The 27293-nt window shown below is 37.3% G+C and overlaps 1 protein-coding gene across 2 annotated transcripts in view; it reads right to left on the reverse strand.

Annotated features, from left to right (window-relative positions):
• form3 (formin 3) overlaps positions 1–16314 on the reverse strand; it is a 133689-nt gene extending 117375 nt beyond the window's left edge. For both annotated transcript variants that reach the window (XM_065353543.1, XM_065353542.1), the window contains exon 1: positions 15783–16314. The gene's annotated coding sequence lies outside the window, so the exon portion shown is untranslated. The remainder of the gene's footprint in view (positions 1–15782) is intronic.
• Between the last annotated feature and the right edge of the window lie 10979 nt (positions 16315–27293).

Consider the following 27293-nt stretch of genomic DNA (forward strand, 5'->3'; position numbering starts at 1 on the left):
AAATTGTTAAATTTTAGTTTCAAAATTGAAATTTTTTTCCAAAAATCATTTTCTCTTACACACTTAGGTGGTCATTGCTCATGCTGAAAGCGAAAGCAGCATCGACACGGAGGCCACCTTCGAGGAGTACAGACAGAAAGTCCACATTCAGTATAGTTGAACATTCAACTCTTTATATTTAAAGGTGCAATAGGTTATCTAAGAGTACCAAACTAATACATTTTCATGTCGACAACATGTCGATGTTAATGTTAATGTGAAATTTGACATCAACAAATATATCCACAATATCAACTTAATTTTTCAAATTTGAGAAATCTTTGAAAATTTGGTCGATGTTAGTGTCGATGTATTTGCGGATGATCGACTTTCACATCAACATAACATCGACAACTCCAAACTATGGAAAAGTGAATAATTTTATCAAGGCCATTAAACATTTCTTCTCTCTTCAAACAAAGATCATATTTTTAAATGTTTACTAAACTTTTAAACACTAAAGCAGAAATTTTAATTCTGAAAAATTGGTCGACATAGTTGTGGATGTAAATTTTGAGCATCAAATTTTACATCAACATGTCGACATCGCATGTTGAGGTATCAGAAATAATGAGAAAAAGATTCCTATTAAATAACTTATTGGTCACTGTTCCATCATTATGTTGAAAAAAAAACATAGTCGATGTAAATGTCGACGTTGACAATATTGTTGTATGGGGATTGTTGCAGTTTTCCTCATTTTTGGAAAGGAATCAGAAGTCCAAATTTTGTTATATGTATAACTGAAGTAAGTCTTCTTTTCCAGTGTCTGAAAGGTACTTTAACATGTGAGGGTGAATTTCATCAGGTCCCAGGGATGAATCTTTAATGTTGTAGTTTAGACAATGATTTAGCTCTTCAAGAGAAAAAATATAGTTGTATGGTTCTAGATTTTCAGATGAGAAGTCTAATGGGGTGGATTCTATTTGTGTTTTTAGTGTTTGGAAAGCAGAGCTATAAGAGACAGTTGCAAAAGCTTTTGCAAAGGATCTAGCTAAGGTGTTTGCAATGTCATCTATTGAGTTTATTTCTGCGAGTTGAACCTTTCAATTTTGAAATGAGCAGTTGAAAAAAATTAATCCCATTTATTATTGGAATTTGACCACTTGGTACGGTATCTTTCCAGAACTCCAATTCGAAATAAGTGAAATATCAAGGAGACATTGTCATTATTTCAGAAAGAAGTCTCTTGAAAATTTCAAATTAATTGCTCATATTTTGAAATTTCTCATTAAAAATTTGCATACTTAAGACTACCATAACTCTTTATATTAAATTAAATTCAAAAATTGAGGCAAAATGTAAACCCAATTTAAATTTTTTTCCTCGCCCAGAATAATCTTAAAAATAAAATTAAAAATCCAAAATTTTGGCATTCGTATACTTTCAAACATTATAAATTCATTTTAGTTTATCTATCCGGGGGATGGTGGTTGTTAGACGATTTCTCGGTTATATTATCTTTAATCGAGTTTTAACGCTGCTTCATTATATGGAAAAAAACTCGATAAAGGTTTTGAAGTTTGCCGCTTACTTTCAACTTTAACTTTCAAGTAGTTTTAATTCGCAGTCGTAAATCGTAATCTCGCCAAAACCGAAATGCTTAAAACTTAATGAAAATTTTTGACCTAATTCCAACTTTGTTTAGGAGATTAGTTAATTATTCGTTTGGATTTTTCCAAAGCAGGAACTTGTATTGTATTATACACTTGCGATTGTGGCGTGTGGTGGCAACGGTGATACGAGTCGAATTAATCAAGATTATTATTCTACGAGTTACGATACGATAATGAAAAAGTTGCATTCGTTTTCATACTCGTATATGTTGTAGATATACGATTACGAACCAAAATATACAAGGTATTAAATACCGAAGGTATTCGACTCTGCGCTGTTGTGTACCTACGTAATTTGTCGTTTGACGACTTGAAAAAAATACACGATACGTTGAAATTTTCATCGAAACTTAATTTTCTTGGCCGTCGACGTCGAGCTTTTTGAAAGTTTGCAAGTGTTGCTCAAAGCGTGTAGGTAGTTATATTCGAAGAGGCGAATTAACGGGTGTTTCAAAAATCAACTACGCACCGATCAAAGACGGATTTAGATTGTCACTCTACGTCGAATTCTATACAAAATGAACTGCGAACGAGTCTTTAGACGACTTTACGAAAGAAGATTTATGAGTGTACCCAGAAACTAGAAAGAAATTTTTTAACAAGAGGTACGATTTTCAAAAGTGTTCGCCTCGTAAGTATTAAAGGTTTTGTATTTTTGTCATTTCTACGCGTCGTCCTCCTCTGGGTACTTACTACTTATACGACTCTATCGTCGTTTCGGTTCTTAAGCTGTCTTTTGCGTTGTTGTTAGAATTTTTCTAAGTGTGAAAAAAATTTATTCTAAATCTGAGAAGAAAAGTTGTTGTGTGATTGTGTACTATACACGTAATATTGAAATGTTTTGAGCGACTTTTTCAGACACGATTTCCTTGAATTTAAGTTTTCTTGATGTTTCACTGGTGCTTTTATGTTCCTCGTGTCTTTGAAATGTTCAAGGTTTCAACAATTTTTTTTCAGTTTTTCATAACCGTGTTTATATCGTGCATAATTTACGATTTTATGCTCGAGTAAAATTTGTGTAAAGTTGATGCTGCTTTATTTGATGTTGAAATTTTTTGAAATTTTAGTATCACTTTGAGTATTTTTTTAATGGCGTAATTGTGTATTTTTTTTGTTTCTAGGATTTCCTGAAATGCACCCTCATGCTGAATGTTCCACTACTGAATGAATCAATGGTAAGTACATCATTTCGAATTAGGCCTCCCTTAACGGGCTCGAATGTGTATTTTAGAGAAGGACACAAAGTGTACCAAATTATTAGTTTTTCGAGGGCATTTTTTCAAATTTTGTTGGCCTCAACATCGACCTTGAGATCTGAGTATTTTGAAAACTTGAAAACAAATTGAAGGGAAAAGGGAAAAACTACATAGAACCAACGACCTCCTATTTCAACAAACTCTTTGAAGCCCTTGTAACTAACATTTTGGGATTTTGAAACTTTAAGTTCGCTTTTGGAATTTCTGTGTTTCCCCTACCCAGTGGAGGAAAATCACCTTTTTTGAGCCATTCTAGAGCTTCCTGCTAGTTTTCAATTTCTTCCAGGAATTGTAAATTGCTGTGGATGGAAGAGCTAAAAATGAACCTTAGCTCGTAATTTTAGTCAGTTAGTATTCAACGGCGAGCCTATCAACCTTACCATCGGATTCTTCTTATTTTATGTCCTCTGCTAATTGTTCAAAATTTTGCAAAAATTGGGGGGGGGGAATGCAAAATGCAATGAATGACCCAAAAAGCACATACATAATATAATCAACTTTTTTTCTTAGGTCAACTCCTCCCCCCCCCCCCCCACCCGTTGAGAAAAGTGGAATGAGTTTTTATTCAGAAACCTAAGTTTCTCGTCATAATAATATCAAACTTTGGAATTTAATTGCTCGAAACAGCTTCAATTTGAAGAAAATCTGTTGACGGTGGCGTTTCAAAAATTCAAAAATATTTGCTAAAAATGTCAAAGGTTCAAAGTTCAGCTTTTTTTGAAAGCTCGATTTTCAAAATCTTGCCTAGGTGAGCTATATAGAAAAATTTGTAGAAAATCTTTGAAAGATGCATTTTCACGATATTTTATCAACCACCAGGCCTATGTTTGTCAGTTCTTATTTGAGGTTACCTAGGCTAATTATCGAAAGTAGTAGATTCATAATTTTTTGAACCACCTCCCCACCCCAAACATCCAAAAATAATTGATTTACGCTTTATCTGTTTTTGCTAAACATGTTTATCAGGTTTTGATGCTTTTGCCAAATTTTTCCAAGTCGAAAAGTGTTAATTTTTTTTTTGGGGGGGGGGGAGGATGTTGAACAACGTTGATCTTTGCCAAAATAGTTAAGAAGTGTCGATTATTGTTGAAATTGACAAAATAAGTGTCAATTTTTGTTGAAATTGTAAAAAAATGTGACTTTTTGTCAAGTGTCAAAAAGTGTCAATTTTTGGTCAAAAGTGTCAAAGGGTGTCATTTTTTGTCAGAAGTTTTTCAAAAATCATTTTTTGTCAAAAGTGCAAAAAGTGTCAAAAAAGTGGCCATTTTTGTCAAAAAATGTCAAAAAGTGGTAATTTTTGGTCAAATTTGTTAAAGAAGTGTCTATTATTGTCAAAAAGTGTCAATTTTTGTCTAATTTGTCAAAAAAGTGTTATTTTTCATCAAAATTTTCAAACCTGACACTTTTTGTCAAAAGTGTTGAAAAGCTCAATTTTTGTCAAAATTGTCAAAAGAGTGTCAATTTGTAGATATCAAAATTGTCAAAAGTGTTGATTTTTGGTCAAAATTGTCAAAAAGTAGATATCTATTTTTATCATAAGTTTCAAAAAGATGTGTCTTCTTTTGATAGAATTGTCAAACGATCCTGTTCTTGCCAAGATTGTCTGAAAAAATTATGTTTTGCCAAAATTGTCGACCCGTGTCACTTTTTGTCAAGTTGACGAAAAATTGTAATGTTTCTTGTCAAATTTCTCAGGAAGTTTTTTGGTAAAATTATCAAAATAGTGCCTATTTTTGCCAAAATTGTCAAAATATGTCCATTTTTGCCAAAACGTGTCAAAATTGAAAAAAGTGCCCATTTTTGTCAAAAGTGTCAAAAAGTGTTATCTAATTTTTGTCAAAAATGTCAAAAAGTGTCTATTTTGTCAAAAGTATCAAAAAGTGGTCATTTTTGTCAAAAATGTCATAAAGTGATAATTTTTGGTCAAAATTGTAAAAAAAAAAAAGTGTCTATTATTGTCAAAAAGTGTCAAATTTTGATCAAAACGTGTCAAAACGTGTCAATTTTTGTCAAAATTGTCAAACCTGTCATTTTTTATCAAAAGTGTCAGAAAGTTCAATTTTTGTCAAAATCGTCAGAAAAGTGTCAATTTGTATCAAAATTTTTAAAAGTGTTAATTTTTGGTCAAAATTGTCAAAAAGTGTCTTTTTTTATCAAAAGTGTCAAAAATTGTCTTCTTTTGATAGAATTGTCAAATGATCCTGTTCTTGCCAAGATTGTCTGAAAAAATTCTGTTTTGCCAAAATTGTCAACGTGTGTCACTTTTAATCGAGTTGACGAAAAATTGTAATGTTTCTTGTCAAATTTCTCAGGAAGTACTTTTTTGGTAAAATAGTCGAATGGTTGTAATTTTTGCGAAAAATTGCCTGAAAATTTGCGCTTTTATTGCCAAAACGTCCAAAAAACATTGATTTTTGAGTTTTCTGCCTAAAAAGTCCAATTTTTGTGTATAAATACATCGGATCGGGTGGATGCCCTAGACGTGCTTTTCGGCGGTTTCGACTTCTCAGTTCTCACCTCTTCCCCACCCCTTCAAAGCTACAAAAAAAAAAGGATTTTTACCCATTTTTTTCAACAATTTTTGATTTTGTGTCATCGCTGGAGCATCTCCAAATTGACCTTGGAGGCTGAAATTCGTCATGTGCATCTAAAGGGTGTTTTCGTTGTACCTTTTTCGTTGAATTTTTTCCAAAATTTCCAGTTCGTTTTTTTGATGTGGATCAGCATTGTTGAAATATCTACTTAATCTGGGTACATAAATAACACAATTTTTTCAATCTTCTGGGTATTTTTGGGTTGGGGGGGGAGGGAACAAATTTGAAAAAAAACGAGTTGATATTCGTATTCGGTGCTCTCAAAGACTTAATAAAGCATGTGCCATAGGATTTTTTCAATTTCCAAGAAACTTAAGAGGCCAATGAGAGTGTTGGAGAGGTCGAATCAAAAAAATAAGTTGATATTCGTATTCGGCACTTTCGAAAACACCTAAATCGATATGTCACACGATATTTTACATTTTTCTACTGTTTTGACCAAAATTTTAGGGCTCCGTAACCCCCCCCCCCCTTGGTTGTGCGAATCCTGGAAAAAGTCGTGTGACGTATCGAATGGCATGTTTTTCGAAGTGCCAAACACGAAAATGACCTTATTTTTTAGATCCAACCCCGTTATCATCGTCAACGGCCCCCTCTGTCGTGGTTAAAAAAAACATCCGAACTCGTGTGAAACATCAGATTGCGAACCATGATTTAATTTTTTCGATTCAGATCATTTTTTTTTTTTGGAAATGCAAGCAAACTCTTGGAAACACCCTGTGCACACGGTGTAGCTACTTAATAAAACAATCTAAATTTTAAACAACGTCATCGAGCCAATTTGAAAGAGAAAAAAACATATAACGCGAGCTAAGCGGTACGGTAAAACTTCAAAGGGCACTTGAAATGCTTAAATTTTCAAACTATCCTTTCTGCGTATACCCCATACCTACCTATCTAGAGAGGTATGGTATACTCGTATAGCAAACTAAAACGGTAGATAGTTTAGATATACATACCTTTTAAGTTGATACGGAAATGAAAATACGCTTACTAGACGACTCGGTATAGGTACGTGATGGGGGAGGGGGGTGGCTGAGGGGCATGGGGAAGTGTAAAGGAAAAACTGTTTGCGTAGCGGCATCGCGTTCGCGAGGCGCCATGGGCTATAAAAACGCGAAGCCCTTTATGAAAATGATGATTTCGATCAACGACACGTTCTCGTACACGATGTTTTAAGACACGTATAATTTATTTTAAGGATTAATTACATGTCGCGAAATGCCCGTGCCCGTGCCCTCGCACTATGATGAATATCGTGTCATCGTCGTCGTAATATGCGTTATCGATATTTATACGTATATGTTTATGTACGTACGTTTGCGAGCACTATTTATTTATTTATATCGATCGGATATATAGGATGTCAATGGTGGACTGGGATGTTGAAGGGCGGAGGAGATGAAAGGTGTGTACTCGTCTATACTCTCCTATATATACTCGTACATGCACATTTATAGTAACAATCATAACGGTTATACAGAGGGATGCTGGGCTAATTATAATTTAATATTTAGCTCGACGTGTGCCATATTGTCGCAGCTTGATTGATAAAGAATTACCAAGGCTTGCCGGAAGATAGATTTGCATCGCGTCGTGTACAGAGTAATTAAGCGGGTCGTTGATGCCGCCTCAGCGGTCGCAGCCGCAGCACCCGTAAATACGAGTATGTGTGGATTTACAGGGTACATGGTACATGGTACAATACATAGTACATTGCAGATTGCGTTTGCGTTTGCTCTCCGTCGTGTAACGTAGGTAATAATATCGAATAAAAACCTACGAAACCCGAGTTTAAAAAACTTGTTTATGACGTCGTCAAATGAGCACTCGTACATTATAATGCGATCTTTTCCTAGTAATTTTACAAGCTCCGCAACCTTGAATTTTTCGTTTCGTTTGCACGCACGTCGACGTGATTGTTGCCTTCGTCGTCGTCGTCGTGGTTGGGACGACGAGCGAAAAAAATTTTAGCATTTTTGAAAAATTTGTTTCTGGTTTCGCGTACCTATACCGATAGAAATTCTTTATCGTCACGTTTGACGCGACTCGACTGTGCACATAAATGTATCTACAATTAGTCTGTGTGTAGTGGAACGACTTTATTTATTCTGTAATACGACCTACGCTCCTTTATTTACCCACAGCGAGACGAGAATTTGCTCTCGAGTGGTGTGAATACGAGTATTACAGAGTACGTCACATACGAGTATATGAGACTCCAAGTGCTCGACTGTGTGGTGTGCTCGTGTATGCAAGTGGTCTGGAGAGTTGAGATATTCTGTTTTCATTACGACGATGAGTTTTAAAGGTGAAGAAATTTTTGAAAAATAACTGCGGATGACACGTTGAAATGCTTCGTCTCATTTGTACTCGGTGTTTAAGGGTTGACTGCATTGTATAAGCTTGTTATGTTGACAGGGAGTGAGTTGGGTAGGAGTGGTATTTTTTCATTATTCGAATGAGAACTGAACGAGATTATACCTACTGTTAATTTAATTGATGCGGTGTTCATTGATATTGATCAGTAATACCATAAGCTTGAGATTTACTTCCCATCTACGAGTATACGATTCGCGTAAACACGGATAAGGAAGCGAGTGAATCGATAATTTGCGATTCATTTCAGATAAGGCATTACGAGACGTATTAGTCATTTTATCTATCAGGTAAATTTTTCTTCAGATGGTAATTTTCCTCACCGAAAGCGAATCCTTGATGGGAAAATCTCGAGTGGCAAATACGAGTTAATAATATGTATTTGCCTGGGGCAATATACTTAATTGTTTAATCCCATTTCTAGGGACGAAACTACATAGAGGGTTTTGAGAGGGGAAAGGGGGTTGGACTGAGAATTTGCCGATTAATATAGGGAAGAAATGTAATGTTTGTTAATTGACATCGTATTCATACGACTCATAAAAATTTTCATTTTCTGTTTTGGATTTTCGGGGGCTCAAATGTGAATTTTGTTAGTTTGAAGCATGAAACAAATCGAGCTGAGCGAAGCAAGGGCAAACATTTTTGAAAATTTGATTTTGAGAGGCCTAAAATTGATGTTTTTTTTTTGGAAGTTGATTGAATTTTTGAGAATTTGTATTTTAAGAAAACTAGTAAAAATATGAACAATGTTTTTTCATGCGAAGAGTTTATTTTTTGGTTTTTAAAATATGTTCAGAAATGTGTAGAAAAACATGAGAACAAGAATGAGACCAAAGACATGTTTCAGAAAATTAAAACCATCATGCACTCACACTTTTGAAGCAAGATCACTCCCAGTCAAGAATTAGGAAGGTAAAGTGCTCACAAACAAGGAGGAAGTGAAGGAAAGGTGAAAAATTAATGGCAGATGACTCTCGCAGCAGAGGAGACCAAAGCGAATCAGAGCCAAAAATGTGTCATTTTGCTGGTAATGGGCCCATTTGGTCGATATTGAGTTATGGGTGGGGGGGGGGCTGAAGTAGACCTCCGGAGCAATCATATGAGCTATAATGAGCTGGATAGACGCCCAAAAAAATTTGAAAAGCTCAACTTTTGAGAAAAATGCCTTCCAAAGTTTTTTTTTCTGAAAAAAGCTAAAATTTCATATAATCCCAAAACCTTCATACTAGAGCTGAAAACAGTACTCGCTGACAGCGGATAACTACCTACTGTACCCGTACTGTAAATTCTCTCTTCTCGCTAGTAGCTCATAGCAAGTTGAAAAAATTTCACACCTGTTCACATTATAACTTGTATAGCGAGTTGAATGCGTTGCTGGTGTACCAGCATGACGTCATCATTGTCATCAAACACTGTCAAACGTCAATCACACATACAAACGACATGTGTCAAAGCGTAACTCCTCCCACTTACACATTATCAAGTTTTGGGATGCGTGCGCAGACTAAGTTCAAAATCAATCAGGTTGTGCTCGCTGTAAGCTGTTATGTACACCCGAATCAACTCAAGACCCACCACTAGCGGGTTTAGCCAGTATTTTCACCAGATACTGGTTAGCGGGTAGCATAACTGTTTTCAGCTCTACTTCATACCTAAAATTGAAGATTATTGTTTCTGATGTCAAATATTACCACCCACCTGCAATAGAGATTTTTTTTACTCAATCTTTTCATGTTTATGAGTATTTTAAACCCGAAAAACAATGATTAATAAATTAGAATTTTGCATAAAAATTCATTACTTTGTTCAAAAGCAAAAAAAATTATTAAATTACATTTTCTGTCAAAATTCAACTTATAAAAATGAAAATCGCTAAAAATTTTTTTTTTTTTAATTTCTTCCTGAGGTACGATTTGAACCCATACCTCCTGCTCAGCAGTGCAATACCAGTGCCACACGGATAACGCTGCACCTAGGCATAATGTGTTTTTTAATATTATACATGTTGCCACTGGCGACTAGGTGCATTATAATTCGGAGGGTATTTTTTTGGAAGTCTTTGGAAATTAATTTACCGTGAAAAAAACAAAATCGACCAAATGGGCCCTTCTTGGAAAAACTTTAGTTTCGTTTTTCTCCGCTTGGGGCGCACCTGCAGCCTTGATACTTTAACACGCAATAGTCGGATATGTTCTACATCAAAATCCATCAAAACCTCAATTAGAGCCCTGCGCCGACAGCGAAATGATCGGCGGCGGCTACAGTACGCGCAGCACTGTGGCTGGCGGCGGAGCCGATTCCAGCCGAAGGTCTTGGCGGCTGCCAAAATTTTGCTCGGCGGCGGCTTAGCCGGCTACAAAGTTGAAATTTTGGGGTAATTTTTCGTAAATTGTAAAATTACCCCAAAATAAAAATTGGAAAGCAAAATCAAATTCAACTTCTCAAATGAAAATACCAATTTTTTCCGAGCTGAAAAGATTGGCTGTTTTTAATGACGAAAAGTTTTGATTTTTGTTTTTGAAAAAGTCAAAATATTCGAAAAATCCTCCTGAAATTTGCTGATTGAGTGAATTGAGCCGGCTCAGCCGAGCAGATTACTCGGCGGCGGCTGCGGCGGCTGAAGTAATTTTTGAAACGGCGGCGGCGGCTTGAAAAATGTTTGAAAAATCAGTGGCGGCGGCGGCGCGGCGCGGCGGCGCAGGGCTCTAACCTCAATTATCAATTCTCTCAACTTTTTCACTAAAAACACGATTATCTCGATAAATAGAATCGACCAAATGGGCCCATTAGCTACGGAATGACACATATTGAGAATACGAGCGTTTTTACAATTTTTGATTTTGTTCTCTTGGTGATTCCATGGTTTTTCCAGATTCAATAGAGTTTTCCTGCAGCTGTTTTTGCAATCGCGCTGCACGTCTTCTTATCTCATCTTCTGAACCTCCATTGTTGGTTATTAGGGAACCTAAATGTATGTACAAAGCTCTGTACCACTTCTATTCCATCTATCTCTTGCAGCTCAGGTTGGTTGTCGTTCACCCTATCTATTATCATCATCTTGGTCTTTGATTTGTTCACCTTTAGACCCCTAGCTAGGCTGACATGTTATCAATAGGGAGTGCAAGAATAGACCTGAAATTTTGGAGATCAATGGCATAGAGGTAGTACAGAACTTTGTGTACCTTGGTTCATTGATAACGAATCAGGGAGGCTCAGCCATTGACTTATCAGATATGGCCTGCTTACGGTGCATAAGCCAGTGGTCTTGAACATAGTTCATCAGTTAGTCGAGGTTTGGCTTCTACGCATGCCTGAATCTGAAAAATGTGCTCAGTGACGTTATACCTCTCTCCATCCATCAAACCATACCATGGAGTTATAACGTCATATTAACAGAGCTGGCGCATGCTTAGATTGCAACCCTCGACTTACTATGTTCAAGACAATGGCTGTATGTTAGGCTATGGGCCACTTGCAGTCCATATCTGAATAGTCAATGAGCTCAGCTGGAGAAATCAAGAAAAGGTCTGCCATAGCACAGGTGGCTGTGCAAAAGCTCAATCGAATCTGGAAAAGCCACGACGACATCACAAAGGTCACAAAACTCAGAATTATAAAAAAGCTAGTCTTCTCCATCTTCTTGTATGTGTCAGAATACTGGATAACAGTGGCGTAGCCAAGGGGGGCGAAGGGGGCCCATGGCCCCCCTTCCGTGCAAAAATTTGAAAGAAAACATGCAAAAATGGACGTTTTTTTGATGTTTGGACCCATTTTTTCTAAAAATTTTCGCTCTCGCTTCGCTCGAGCAGTAATTTTGCCTTCATTTTCATTAAATCACCACACATCACGATAGGTTTCCAGAAAATTACCCCTCATTTCGATTTTTCATGCCTAAAAATCTGGTTTTGCCCCCTCCTTGAGAAAATCCTGGCTACGCCACTGCTGGATAATACGCAAAGCAGATCAAGACAAAACTGATGCATTTGAAATGTACTGCTACAGACACATGATAAAGATATTGTGAGTCCACAAGAGAACAAACGTGTTAATACTCAAACAATTGGGAGTAAAGGAGAGACTTACCACAGTCATTAAGAGACAGATATTACTCTATTTCGGACATATTGTGAGACATGACAACCTGGAAAAGCTGACAGTCCAAGGCCTCGTAGAAGACAAGAGGGGAAGGGGATGAAGATCACCCACCCGATCCATGGACTTGGTCAAGAAAGCTGCCAAAATGTCGCTGGGAGAATGCACAAGAAGGACCGAAGACAGAGATAGCTGGAGGGAACTGGTTGCGAGAATTTCATAGTCGCGATGTCAAGACGCGGGCAAACGAGAAAGAAGAAAAAAACTTTAGAATTTGAAATATTTTTTTAGGATGTCAATTTTTGAAAAAAAAAGAAAACAGGCCCGAGTGAGGGCAAAAGCTCTTGATAATTAGTACAATTTTGAAAGGCATTAAAACGATAATTTTGTGCTAGAAGTTTATTTTTTTTTTAATTTTTTTATTTTTTTTATTTATTTAACCACGCCGTGTGCACTTTAAAACTTAAATAGTTAAATGATATTTTTTTTTAGAAATTTCAATTTTGAAAAAGAAGAGAAAACAAGCCTGAGCGAACAGATCCTATTTATGGAGATTTTACCTACTAACTCCAAAACTTTCGAAAACAGCGATAAGTAAGTCACCTGATCCTAGACTGAAAAATTGAAATGAATATTCTTCTGAAGACAATCGAGACATTTAGAACCCACAGTGAGTTAGAAGGGAAGGATATGGGGCAGAGGGTGTGGATGGGGTTCAAATGTCCTAAAATTTAAAAATTAATGCTTCATTAATATCAGGGTTGCAAATGTTTTCTTTCAACCCAAATTTTCTAAAAAAAAAATACTTTTTAGAAAAATTCTTAGTTTTTTTAAACGCAGTCAATTCTTTAAAATTGAGTAAATCGATTTTTTTCTGTTCGTGTGTTTTTTTAGAATAAATTTTAAAATTTGAACATCGAACTCAGACCAAAAAGTGCGATGAAATTTATATGAATTTTCTGAGTCGTATTTCAAATTAAAATTTGATGCGCAATTGCAGAAAATTAAAATGGCAAAAAATCTAAGAATTTTTGTGATTTTTTTTCAATTTTTTATTCTTGAAACGAGTTTTTTTTATTCGATTAAAACATTGATCAATATTAAAACATGTTGACCACTTCGACTTTTTCACTTTGAAAAAGTATTGTACTGTGCCCCAGAAAGATGAATGATTATTGTTGGAGCATTTAACCCCCAACTTCACAGTTTATTCAAAATTTCTAATAGGTACCACAAAATCAAAGTACATACAAATATTTGAAAATAAAACTGAACAAAGACACTTCTGCGAAGAGCAACCAAAAATTCACTCCCAGAAAAATTTCCATGTGCTGAATTTCCTCACTTTGAATGGTATGTACCATTCGTAAGAATCCAATTCTATGTAGCTCATCTTTAAAAAATCAAATTACATAATAATCTTACAAAATCAGTAAATTCAACTATCAGGAGAAATATTTGTAGACTGTATAAAAATACGCCCACAGAACATCCAAAAATTCTTGACCACATATTTCATGTGCTGAATTTCATCAATTTGAATTTTGGCCAATTCTCAAAAATCCAACTCTGGCTCATTTTTTCTTTAAAAAAAAATCAAAATTTGATGATGAAATTCAGCCAATGAATTACTTTATCGATTGGTGATGTTTTTAAATCCTTTTTGAAACCTACAGCAAATTTTGACACTTTGAATCAATTCAAACACAATTTCTCGAAATTTATTTCTGTAGCTGCAAATCCATGTTTTTATGGTAAGTAGGTATCAAAAACAGGAAAATTCATAAATTCTCTGAAGGGGGGGGGTGCTGAAAATACAACCAATTGATTTCGAAACTCAAAAATATGGTAAAAACCATCGTTCAATATTTTCATCTCAATTTCATTAAATTTTGATATTTTCTCCTCTAAAAATGAACCTTTGAGTTTTCATGATTTTATCGAAAATTAGAGAACGAAATTTAAGGAGTACTTGAAAATTTTCTGACTTTTTGCATATTTCATCCAAATAAAAAATCTCAACAACCGAGACTGTTTACCCCTCTCTCCTTCGATCACACGAAAAATAAACCTAATCCGTGCTACTGCAAGTAACGTGAAAGTTTTTCAGGTTACCAATTTCCCTATGCTTTGCGCAGGATGTAGGTAGGTAAATGTACAAATGCTTCATTAAAGGCGAGAGTCGAGAATTTAATTTCGATGCCAGAGACCATAGCGTTTATTTTGTTGGCAAAGAAAACATTCTAAACTTTTAAAGTCAGTGGTTAAGAGAAAAAAACTCCTCATGAAATTCATGAATAATCGATTTTTCTCCCTTATAGTGGCTACTCTGTGAGAGGTTTCAACATTGTAATTTATTTTTTGAAAAAAAAATCAATAACTTAGATACTTAATGATAACTTTTAACAGCGAAGATATTTTATATTAAAAGGACCAGTTGAATGGATAATGAAACAGCTGTTACCTACCTAATATTTTGAAAGTGAGAATAAAATAACAGGATCGATTTGGAAGAGCATGGATTGAAATAGTACAAAGAGACAGAATCGTTGAATAATTTCAATCGCATGAAATTTGGTATGATGCACAAGGACCCCAGAGGGGATTTTTTAAGCGTAATATGCATTCAACAGACCCGGATTTTTCCTCTCAATTTTTCAAAATTTCAAGATCCGAGGATGATGGGGGGGGGGGGTTGTAAACGAACAATGGTCGCTATTTCTTTTCTTACGGTACACACAACTTTTCAAATTTTGGGGTGTTCCAAATTTCAAATTTTTAGATCAATTTAATGAGATTTTGTTTTTTTTCATTTTTGGCCATTTTTTGATTTTTAAAAAATCGTCAATAAAAATTGAAAAATCAACATCAGACCAAAAATTTTGGCTGGTCGTGTATTTTCGTATGCTCTTTTGGTCTACCTTGGTTCGATTCTAAAATTTTGGCGCAACTTGGAATACTTCCGACCAATCCCCCCCCCATCATCAAAAAAAAGGGGTATCCAAAAATTCTGGGCTTTCTATCGCAACCCTTTAATTGCGAGCCCTTATCTATAGTTTCACTGAAACCCTCCAAAGGAAAATATTTCTCAATTTTCTTTCAATTGAAATACCTTTCGTGATAGGTACTCGTATCATTCTGTGTTCGCAGCGGAAATGACATCATTCGCGCCGAAAACTGATGGAAAAATCATACAGCGAGTTGTAGGTGTTTTGCCTCGCGATTTAATCATCCTACACAAAATATGGTAGGTATTTTGATTTTCCTTCTCGAAGTGAAATGTTTTATTATTAGTTTTTCAAATTCTCTCGCATCAAAACCGGATTTTCAAAAATTTCCCAATCTGGGATCAGATTTCCCCAGTTGAATTAATTTTACCAGATAGCTCCCAAGCTCCCACCCAGTTGTGTATCTGACTCAACCTTGACCATCTGAATAAGGCTACTTGCATTCTGAAGTATTTTGTTCAACAATTTGCAAAAAAAAAAATTCGCTTACTTCTCGTTCAATTTCGTCGAATGTAAACGAGTATTTTTTACTCAGAAGAAAAATGTAAAAATTTTAATTGACATTCTTAAACGGTGGTGTATGGTACCTACTTATGATACTGAGAATGTAAAACGCTGACTAATGCGACATTCGGAGGAAGAACGGTGGCGTTGGTAGCGGGGACACCTGAGACCTAATTGTAACGCATTGGTCGGCGAATGCAGAAATTACCATATAATGAGTCAGGCTACCTGTACTTATGCATTATTGGAGACTATACAAAAGATGAAAGGAAATGGTTCGGAAAAACTCACCTTTAATGCAGCAAACCAAGTGCACCGATCAATGAACTAACACAATTAGTAAATTAGCGCGCACAAAAGTACGAAACAAAGTAAAAATATCAAGACAAAAAGAACCAATGAAAGCCGAGAGAATAAGAAAAAGCACTTAACACTAAAACACACCGGTATATTGGATAATGCAACGATGGACGATGGACGATTAATTTTTGGTACGCGACAGCAGAGAGGGTATTCTAATACATAGCCTAATGGCTATTGTATACGAGTATAGGTAAAAAGAGTAACACCAACGATCACACGAGGCTGAGTCGCGACCACGACCACGACCGGATACGGGATAGCGAACTACGAAGTGCAAACTACGCATACGACGAGTACTCGTACGAGATTTACTTGCATAGTGTATTGCTGATTGCCGACTGCTGCGGACTGCTGAGTCTCGAGGTTCTTCCACATCCACCGCCGAGCATAGACTGCAGAAGTGTGGACAAAGTTAAAACTTTATGGCTGTCGTTCGCCTACAGTCTTATTATCGCAATCAATTCACGTTGTGTCACTTTCATTTAACTTTAAAACGCTTTGAAGTTTATATTACGCTAATGCGACGAGCTGCGCCGAGTCGCGCCGCGCCGCCGCCACCGCACAACCGGTTTCAACTTCACCCTCCGCGACTTGCCGAGCACTGTGTAGTATACCCGCCACCGTATTATACAATAATAATATTCGATTATTGAATATCAAAGTTGCGTTTCTATTATTATTCCTATAATTGAATAGCTGAATAGGTTTTTACACGTCGCATTCTGCGACCATTTGGACACCTTTGATGTCCAAGGAGGAATCTCGTCGCTGCTCCAGTTCGTGGACTTTTTCAAATGCATCAATGTACTTAGGTAGGTATTGCAAGCTCAGAAGGAGATTGAGGGAGGGAGATTCGAAGATGTTTATATTTTTTTCAAGTCGAAGGTAGGCGTGCCGAGCCCTCGTCAATATTGATGTCGTTTTATTGACGATAATTTGGTGCGAGGTATGTTTACATTCGTGTGTAATCAATTTTCCGCTCTTATTAAGCGCTTTAGGTTATAAATCAGAGTTTAAATATATAGGTAGGTACCTACTTACACTAATGACGAGTAACTGAAAACAGATGATGACTTATCAGTCTTGAATTTTAAAAGAAGGCTATATTTGTCATTTTACCTAAAATTTAGGGGGGCTGGCTCTAATTCAACTTTTCAACATCCCCAAAAAGTTTGACGGATTTTCAAAAATTTTCATGCAGAAAGTTGGACTGAAAAATTAAATCGTGATATTTGAAAAAATAAAAAATGAGCTTGGGAGATTGAAGATGTAATAGCTAAAATTCATTCTCAATCCCTCCACATCAATTTGAAGTACCTGGAGAAAATTTGAAACCCTACTAAAGGGTTCAGAATGGCTTAAAAATCATTTCAATCGTTTCTTTTTTTTTTTTAAATCACAAAAGATTAAAAACTTGCGATAATACGTGGCATCTTTTTTGAATTTTCGAACATTTAACAACAACAAAGGGTCTTCAGGGCATACTCTTTTGATCTAGAGGGATTCATAATCAGAACAACACATTTTGAGAGGCATCGAACCACATGTCACACGATTCTTTCATTTTCAGGAAATTTATAGGGGTTCAATATGGGGACGTAGGAGGGGCCAAATCAAAAAAAATATTAATTGATATTTGTATTCAGCGCTCTCAAAAACCCAGTAGACCACATGTAACTCGATTTTTGCAATTTTGAAGAAATTTGGGCATCAAGGGGGGTGAGTTGAGGGAGTCAAATCGAGAAAAAAATTTGAAATTCGAACTCAACGCTCTCCAAAACGTATGAAACGACATGTCACACAATATTTGACACTTTGTGACAAAATTTTAGGGCTCCGCACACCCCCCCCCCCTGTTCTCCCCTGTGCAAATCCAAACCTGATAAATTCATAGTTGTAACACAGGTTTTTTTTTTGTGGGACACTCAGTGTCCCACAAAGCACTCCCAAACAAAATTTCAAAAATATCTAAAAATTGCCATAACAATTGAAAAAAGATGAAAGAATTAAAGAGTACAAAAATGAAATTTGACAAAACAGAATTAAGCAAAATTTTGTAAAAAAAAAACAATGCTTTTTGGGCAATTTTGCAAAAAAAGTACAAATTTCTTGGCAATTTTGACAAAAATTACGACCTTTTGACTATTTTATCAAATACACTACTTCCTGAGAATTTTGGCAAAAAAGCATAGGCCAAAAATTTGACACACTCTGACAAATTTGACTGAAAAAATAAATGTCTTAAACAATTTTAGCAAAACAGAATTTTTTTGGTCAATCGTCTTGGCAAGAACAGGACCATTTGACAAATTTACTAAAAATTGACTCTTTTTAACAATTTTGGCAAAAATCAACACTTTTTGACACTTTTGACAAAAATGGCTCCTTTTGACAATTTTAACAAAAATTGACGCCTTTTGACAATTTTGGCAAAAATGGACACTTTTTGACATATTTAACACAAATGGGCACCTTTTGACAATTTTGAAGAAAATTACCAGTTTTCGACAATTTTGGCAAAAATTAACGCTTGTTGACAATTCTGACAAAAATGGACCCTTTTTGACAATTTTAACAAAAATTGACCCCTTTTGACAATTTTGACAAAAATCAACACTTTTTGACATTTTTGACAGAAATGGCCCCCGCCCCATTTTGACAATTTTGACAGAAATTGACACATTTCGACAATTTTGGCAAAAATTGACATTTTTGACAAAAATGGACACCTTTTGACAATTTTGGTAAAAATGGACACCTTGACAAAAATGGACACCTTTTGACACTTTTGACAAAAATGGCCCCATTTTGACAATTTTGGCAAAATTGGACATTTTTTGACAATTTTGGCAAAATTGGACACTTTTTGATAATTTTGCCACAAATTGACACTTTTGACAAAAATGGCCCCATTTTGACAATTTTGACAGAAATCGACACTTTTTGACACTTTTGAAAAAAATTGACACTTTTTGACACTTGTGACAGAAATTGACACTTTTTGACACTTTTGACAAAAATGGCCCCTTTTGACAATTTTGGCAAAAATGGACACTTTTTGACATTTTTAACAAAAATGGACCATTTTTGACAATTTTAACAAAAATTGATCCTTTTGAAAAAAATGGACACCTTCTGACAATTTTGACCAAAATTGACACTTTTTGACAATTTTGGCAAAAATTAGATAACACTTTTTGACACTTGTGACAAAAATGGGCACTTTTTTCAATTTTGACACATTTTGGCAAAAATGAACATATTTTGACCATTTTGGCAAAAATAGACCCTGTTTTGATAATTTTACCAAAAATGATCGCTTTTTGACGATTTTTACAAAAATGGACATTTTTTGACAATTGTGCTGAAAATGGACTCTTCAAAATTGACGTTTTTTTAACCTCTCACTCTCACCCTCAAAATCGGCACTTTTTGATTTGGGAAAACTTGGCAAAAAAAACAAAACAGAACCTTATGAACATGCTTACCAAAAACCGAGACTCTAGTTAATTTTGAAACAAAAAGATGATTTTTCCAACAGATAAGTAAAACGAAAGCCCTGGGTAAATATCATAATAATGTATGTTTCCTGGATTTTTTCCCCAAATGTTTGTATCGTAGTTCCAAAACAATAACTCAGAATTATCCACCCACCCCCTCTCTCCCTCCCACCCCTAAAAAAATCGTCGCTAGCAGATTTTCTCCAAATATGAAGGCATTGAAAGCCAATGATAGAGATGAGAAGAACTCCATACAATAAAAAGTTGAGGAGAATTGAAGGACCTGAACCCAAAACCAGGCTAATTTCACATAGAATGAGCCAGTATGTTTTTTAGACCAAAGAATTATTTAGGTAAAATGGATAGTATGAAGATGCTAGAGTCGTTTGAAACTCACCATCAATTGTACCGATGAAGGGGGATTTAGAAAATCCCTTATTTTGAAAAATCACCAGGTACGTACTTCAGTATTTCTCAAAAGATGAATTTTTTGAGATAAGAAAATTGATATGAGTTCAAATTTTCCATCACAAAAAATCAATACCTACTCATTGTTTTAAAAATTTGAGCTTTCTCGTTTAAAAAATTAATTGGGTGAGATAATTTTTTGGAGGTGGAGGGGGGGTAAGAGTTTTATAAAAAATTAAACAAAATATTTTATTTTGAGGGAAGAAGGCAAACAATGGTTGAACTTGAAAGTTAAATCTGTTTGCAGAGCTTTAAAAAGAATAAATTCAAAAATTCAAAATCAAAAATTAAATTTGAAAAGCTCAAAACTGAACTTTTGAGGCATAAGCTCAACTTTTCATTATGATGACAGAACTTGAAATAAGCTACAACATGTTTGATACATAATTTGAAAAAATTACACTAACGTACTTTTTTTTACCTTATTTTATCAAACTTATTTTCCAAATGGGATCCTAATACCTCTCAAGACACAAGGGTTTTCAATTTTGGGTAAATCCTCAAAAATGTTGACGAAATGTCGTATCATTTTTGATACCTAATTCAAAAATGCTGACTTCAAATATCAGCATATTTTTGAATTCCTTGCCCTTGAACATGGAGAAAATATGAACCAGAAAATAAATAATGACGAGTGGAATTCCGTTTGTAAGGCTTTTGAGGGCACCGAGTCTGAATTTATGCTTCTGTCCGAAATGCATCCCCGAAGGCAGAAGTGCCCCTCCAGCTCACTTCGATTTTGAAGGGGGAAAAAAGAGAAATTATTGACACCCTTCAAGAGAATAGTTGTGTGCGGGGGGGGGCGATGATGGTGAAAATCGAGCGTTATCTCCGCTGTTTGTAAAAAATATTACCATATTGTTGCACGAAATCACGTAGAGAGACGTCGACTGTGCAAAATGTGAATACACGTTCGAAAGATTTCCTCGTACTTTTCTAAACAAAATAAGTAACTTCCACCAAAAAGGAAAAAAAATCGGTTCAACTTGCATGCGAATAGTCCATATCTAAAGCTCGGCTGTATACATATAGCGCCATATTACACACACACGCCGCCACCTTAGCCCCGATCCCATCCACCCCTGTGTGGCAAAATATACACGCACGTCGGCGTACATAAACACCAGTTCAATACAAATCACCGGGATATCGCAGCGGATTTTCGAGGCAGACAGGAGCAGTATCGCGGGCTCGGCTAGAGACAGAGAGTTTTCGTTGTGAAAAAAGTCAAGGCTAAATACATTTTCATTTTAGATTCAACTTATCTTTATATACCCTACGTACGACTACGAGTACGAGAGAGACTCGATTTCAAAAACGGCTACGTCTATGTTACTGTTCTATTCGCTCCTTCTTTACACCTCCCTCGCTCCCTTTTTTTCTCACTCCCTGCGCTACGCTATGACGAATAAATTTAAATATTAAACGCGGAGCTTTCAAATTTTACATTATGGCTCATTGCTTTCAAGGATCTCTTCTTGTTTCTCCCTTCTGCCGGTGCTCTATGTATATAGAGTTAAATTGTACCCTGGCGGGAAGCAATTTTAGCCGAGTTTTCTCCCCAAAGCTAAATTTATTCTTCGGTACCTATGAGAAATTTATTTATACTGCCGACAGTCGGTCGTAATTTAAAACTCTAATTTTCGACGAAGAAAAATTTTTAAAAATGCATATAAACGGCCGAGCTGGAATTTTTCCATTGTTCATTAAACTCGAAAAGTTTAAATTGACGGAAAATAAATTTAATGAAAATTTAACGTAATAATAACAGATTTCATGGCACGTAGTTCGTGTTTAATCTATTATTTTCTATAGTATCGAGAAGAATTATTCGTTTTGAAATTTTGCAATCGTAAATTGGCACGGCATTGATTTTATGATAAATCCTAAAGTTTCTCATCGGACTGAAAAATGTTGACGATTTTATAGAAAAAAAAAAAAAAAAAACTGTAGAATTTTTAGGTACTTGACCTACTTATCGAATATTTCTCGAGTACCGTCAACAACCGGTGTTTTGATATGATGTAAACAAAATTCGAGTGTGAATCACGACGAAATTTTAACGTCAGTAATGAAAGCTTTACGCGGAAAGACGCAATTCGTATGTCATTATCACTTGTTTCAAGAAAAAAAAAAAAAAAAACAGAAAAAAGCGAAAAATATGAAGTTGACTTACACATTAAATCAAGCCTTCGAAAATGTATACACAACTCGAATTACATTTGTACACAGTAAATTGCCTATTTGCTAAATTGCTGGAGTTACAGCAATGCAGTCGAGATAAATATTAAAAATAGCTTTGGGAACCTTCATAAAACCCTCAGAGAACATTGTAGGTGACCAGAGTAAAGTTTTTGAAAAATGATATTTCAAATTGGTGATGGTTTCGAGCCGTTCTGGAGCCTCCAGCAGATTTTTGGATTCTCCAGTTTTCGAAAAAATACTGTAAATAGGGGAAAATAAAATTCAACACCTATAAACTCAGATTCATCATCTTTGCAATCCTTTCAATGTGCAAAATTTTACCCAAATGAGACATTTTCTCAAATTTTGATCGTTTTCTGATGGTTCATCAATTTTGATATTTTTGAGTGATTTTCACAATCAATTTTACAATTTTTATGATACTTTCTTTGTGAATATTAATTTCTGGCTCTTTATTAAACGTCGAGATTGTCAGAATTTTTACTTTGGCCTTCCACCATTATTAGGTATTATTTCATATAATTTGTTGATTGGTCAATAATTTTGTATAGAACTAATCAATCTTAATTTTTCTTTGTTTCAGGTGAAAACAGATTTCCTTCCAAAAATGATTGAATATGAACTCGCATATGAGAATAAAAAGTAAGTAATTTTATAATCCTTATTATGAGGAAAGTTATGTAAGTCACGTCTTGTACACCTGTGTCCTTTCATTTTCAATGGCAAATCAAAAAGAAATCTAAATTCACAGAATTTGAAAATCAGCTGAAATTGGCCATCAAGTTTAAATTAGGTTAGCTGATTTTCCAAGTACAAATTGGGAAACAGTTGATCAAATTTTTGAGTTCACAGACAATTTGGATTTTTAATGAGTTTTTAAAAAATTTGACATCGTCGTGGTTGCACTCCTTTACAGGAGATAGCATATACTTCCATCTATATTAGCCGGTTTCTAGAGCTTTCCCAAACACACCCGAACGTCTATGAGCACGCATTCACTCCCCTGAATTTTCCCAAACACACCAGAACATCTCTGAGCACACATTCGCACCCCTGAATTTTCCCAAACACACCCGAACATCTCTCAGCACGCATTCGCACCCCTGAATTTTCCCAAACACACCCGAACATCTCTGAGCACACATTCGCACCCCTGAATTTTCCCAAACACACCCGAACGTCTATGAGCACACATTCGCACCCCTGAATTTTCCCAAACACACCCGAACATCTCCGAGCACGCGTTCACTCCCCTGAATTTTCCCAAACACACCAGAACATCTCTGAGCACACATTCGCACCCCTGAATTTTCCCAAACACACCCGAACATCTCTCAGCACGCATTCGCACCCCTGAATTTTCCCAAACACACCCGAACATCTCTGAGCACACATTCGCACCCCTGAATTTTCCCAAACACACCCGAACGTCTATGAGCACACATTCACTCCCCTGAATTTTCCCAAACACACCCGAACACACCCGAACATCTCTGAGCACACATTCGCACCCCTGAATTTTCCCAAACACACCCGAACATCTATGAGCACACATTCACTCCCCTGAATTTTCCCAAACACACCAGAACATCTATGAGCACACATTCACTCCCCTGAATTTTCCCAAACACACCAGAACATCTCTGAGCACACATTCGCACCCCTGAATTTTCCCAAACACACCAATACATCTCTCAGCACCCATTCGCACCCCTGAATTTTCCCAAACACACCCGAACACACCCGAACATCTCTGAGCACGCATTCACACTCCTGAATTTTCCCAAACACACCCGAACATCTCTGAGCACGCATTCACTCCCCTGAATTTTCCCAAACACACCCGAACATCTCTGAGCACGCATTCACACCCCTGAATTTTCCCAAACACACCCGAACATCTCTCAGCACGCATTCACACCCCTGAATTTTCCCAAACACACCCAAACATCTCTGAGCACGCATTCACTCCCCCAAATTTTCCCAAACACTGCCGAACATCTCTGAGCACGCATTCACACCCCTGAATTTTCCCAAACACACCCAAACATCTATGGGCACGCATTCACTCCCCTGAATTGTCCCAAACACACCCGAAGATCTCTGAGCACGCATTCACTCCCCTGAATTGTCCCAAACACACCCGAACATCTCTGAGCACGCATTCACTCCCCCAAATTTTCCCAAACACTGCCGAACATCTCTGAGCACGCATTCACACCCCTGAATTTTCCCAAACACACCCAAACATCTATGGGCACGCATTCACTCCCCTGAATTGTCCCAAACACACCCGAAGATCTCTGAGCACGCATTCACTCCCCTGAATTGTCCCAAACACACCCGAACATCTCTGAGGACGCATTCACTCCCCTGAATTTTCCCAAACACTCCCGAACATCTCCAGGCACGCATTCACACCCCTGAATTTTCCCAAACACTCCCGAACATCTGTGAGCACGCATTCACTCCCCCAAATTTTCCCAAACACACTCGAACATCTCTGAGCACGCATTCACTCCCCTGAATTTTCCCAAACACTCCCGAACATCTCCAGGCACGCATTCACACCCCTGAATTTTCCCAAACACTCCCGAACATCTGTGAGCACGCATTCACTCCCCCAAATTTTCCCAAACACACTCGAACATCTCTGAGCACGCATTCACTCCCCTGAATTTTCCCAAACACTCCCGAACATCTCTGAGCACGCATTCACACCCCTGAATTTCCCCAAACACCCCCGAACATCTCCAGGCACACATTCACACCCCTGAATTTTCCCAAACACACCCGAACATCTCTGAGCACACATTCGCACCCCTGAATTTTCCCAAACACACCCGAACGTCTATGAGCACACATTCACTCCCCTGAATTTTCCCAAACACACCCGAACACACCCGAACATCTCTGAGCACACATTCGCACCCCTGAATTTTCCCAAACACACCCGAACATCTATGAGCACACATTCACTCCCCTGAATTTTCCCAAACACACCAGAACATCTATGAGCACACATTCACTCCCCTGAATTTTCCCAAACACACCAGAACATCTCTGAGCACACATTCGCACCCCTGAATTTTCCCAAACACACCAATACATCTCTGAGCACACATTCGCACCCCTGAATTTTCCCAAAACACCCGAACATCTCTCAGCACCCATTCGCACCCCTGAATTTTCCCAAACACACCCGAACACACCCGAACATCTCTGAGCACGCATTCACACTCCTGAATTTTCCCAAACACACCCGAACATCTCTGAGCACGCATTCACTCCCCTGAATTTTCCCAAACACACCCGAACACACCCGAACATCTCTGAGCACGCATTCACTCCCCTGAATTTTCCCAAACACACCCGAACATCTCTGAGCACGCATTCACACCCCTGAATTTTCCCAAACACACCCGAACATCTCTCAGCACGCATTCACACCCCTGAATTTTCCCAAACACTGCCGAACATCTCTGAGCACGCATTCACACCCCTGAATTTTCCCAAACACACCCAAACATCTATGGGCACGCATTCACTCCCCTGAATTGTCCCAAACACACCCGAAGATCTCTGAGCACGCATTCACTCCCCTGAATTGTCCCAAACACACCCGAACATCTCTGAGGACGCATTCACTCCCCTGAATTTTCCCAAACACTCCCGAACATCTCCAGGCACGCATTCACACCCCTGAATTTTCCCAAACACTCCCGAACATCTGTGAGCACGCATTCACTCCCCCAAATTTTCCCAAACACACTCGAACATCTCTGAGCACGCATTCACTCCCCTGAATTTTCCCAAACACTCCCGAACATCTCCAGGCACGCATTCACACCCCTGAATTTTCCCAAACACTCCCGAACATCTGTGAGCACGCATTCACTCCCCCAAATTTTCCCAAACACACTCGAACATCTCTGAGCACGCATTCACACCCCTGAATTTTCCCAAACACACCCAAACATCTATGGGCACGCATTCACTCCCCTGAATTGTCCCAAACACACCCGAAGATCTCTGAGCACGCATTCACTCCCCTGAATTTTCCCAAACACTCCCGAACATCTCTGAGCACGCATTCACACCCCTGAATTTCCCCAAACACCCCCGAACATCTCCAGGCACACATTCACACCCCTGAATTTTCCCAAACACACCCGAACATCTCTGACCACTCGTGCAGACTCTCAAACACTCCCAAACACCCCTGAACATCTCAGAGCACTCCTCATTCGGTCAAAAATTATCGACGTTGAAAAAAGCTTTTTTGAGACACACTGCGAATAAGTATGCGTTTAGTCGTTCAGTGTGTTAAAAGTGTAGCACCCCATGTACTCGTACGTGTATACTTGATACGTATATTGTAATTTTCCAAACTCGACAGTTCAAAGGCTTTTGTTATCTGGCGTTAACCTTGAAAATAATTTCCCCTTATGAAACGTGTGAAGTGTATATTCTATGTATATGTATACATAGTGTACAAAGAAATCATTAATTATTGCGCAAACGTAATTAAGCTATTTAAGCAAACGGCCGCGCCACGCCGGCTCGTCTCACCCCTTCATCATCCCCCCGCTTCGAATTTCGTTCGTCTCGTTCAAAAAGTTTTCTCATCTAGAAAAAAGTCTCTTTCTCCGTTTGGTGGTTGGACTACTTTCAATGCTGCGAATGCTAAGAGAAGTTTGGGAACGTTTTTTTTTTTTTTTTTTTTTTTTGGTCTATAGTGTTATCATTTCTCGCTGTGAGAATGCACCACACACAAGACAGCAAGGGGGGCATCAAAGAATGAGAAAATCAAGTCGATTGCATACATGTACTCGTACCTTGGTAAAGTTTAAACTTTATCGAGTTCGCCTTTAGACTAATCTAATGTAATAATGTTTGAGCGAATACGAGAACGAGTTACACGTTACACGTACGACTGTACGAGTATGGAATTTTGAAAAAATACCAACGAAATTTAGGTGTCTCTGTATCGTAGATAGGGATACTCTCCGGGTTGTGTGAATTTGGGTGCGAATACCGAATACTCGTCGTCGGTTTGGGTTTTGGTTCGGTGGGTTGGTGGGTCTGGGTACGTGTATGTGTATGTAAGAAGCTGGCAGCGAATTTTTGAATTTTCAATACCACTTTATTTCGATGCGTAGTAAGAAAAATAGGACTCGGTGCGGCGCGGTGCGGCGTGGCGGCGCGCCGGCGTAAAGCGCCACCAATTTAGGGGTTTCACGGTAACAAGACCTAGTATTTTGCT

This window comes from Planococcus citri, chromosome 2, assembly GCF_950023065.1.
Source record: "Planococcus citri chromosome 2, ihPlaCitr1.1, whole genome shotgun sequence".
NCBI lineage: Eukaryota > Metazoa > Arthropoda > Insecta > Hemiptera > Pseudococcidae > Planococcus > Planococcus citri.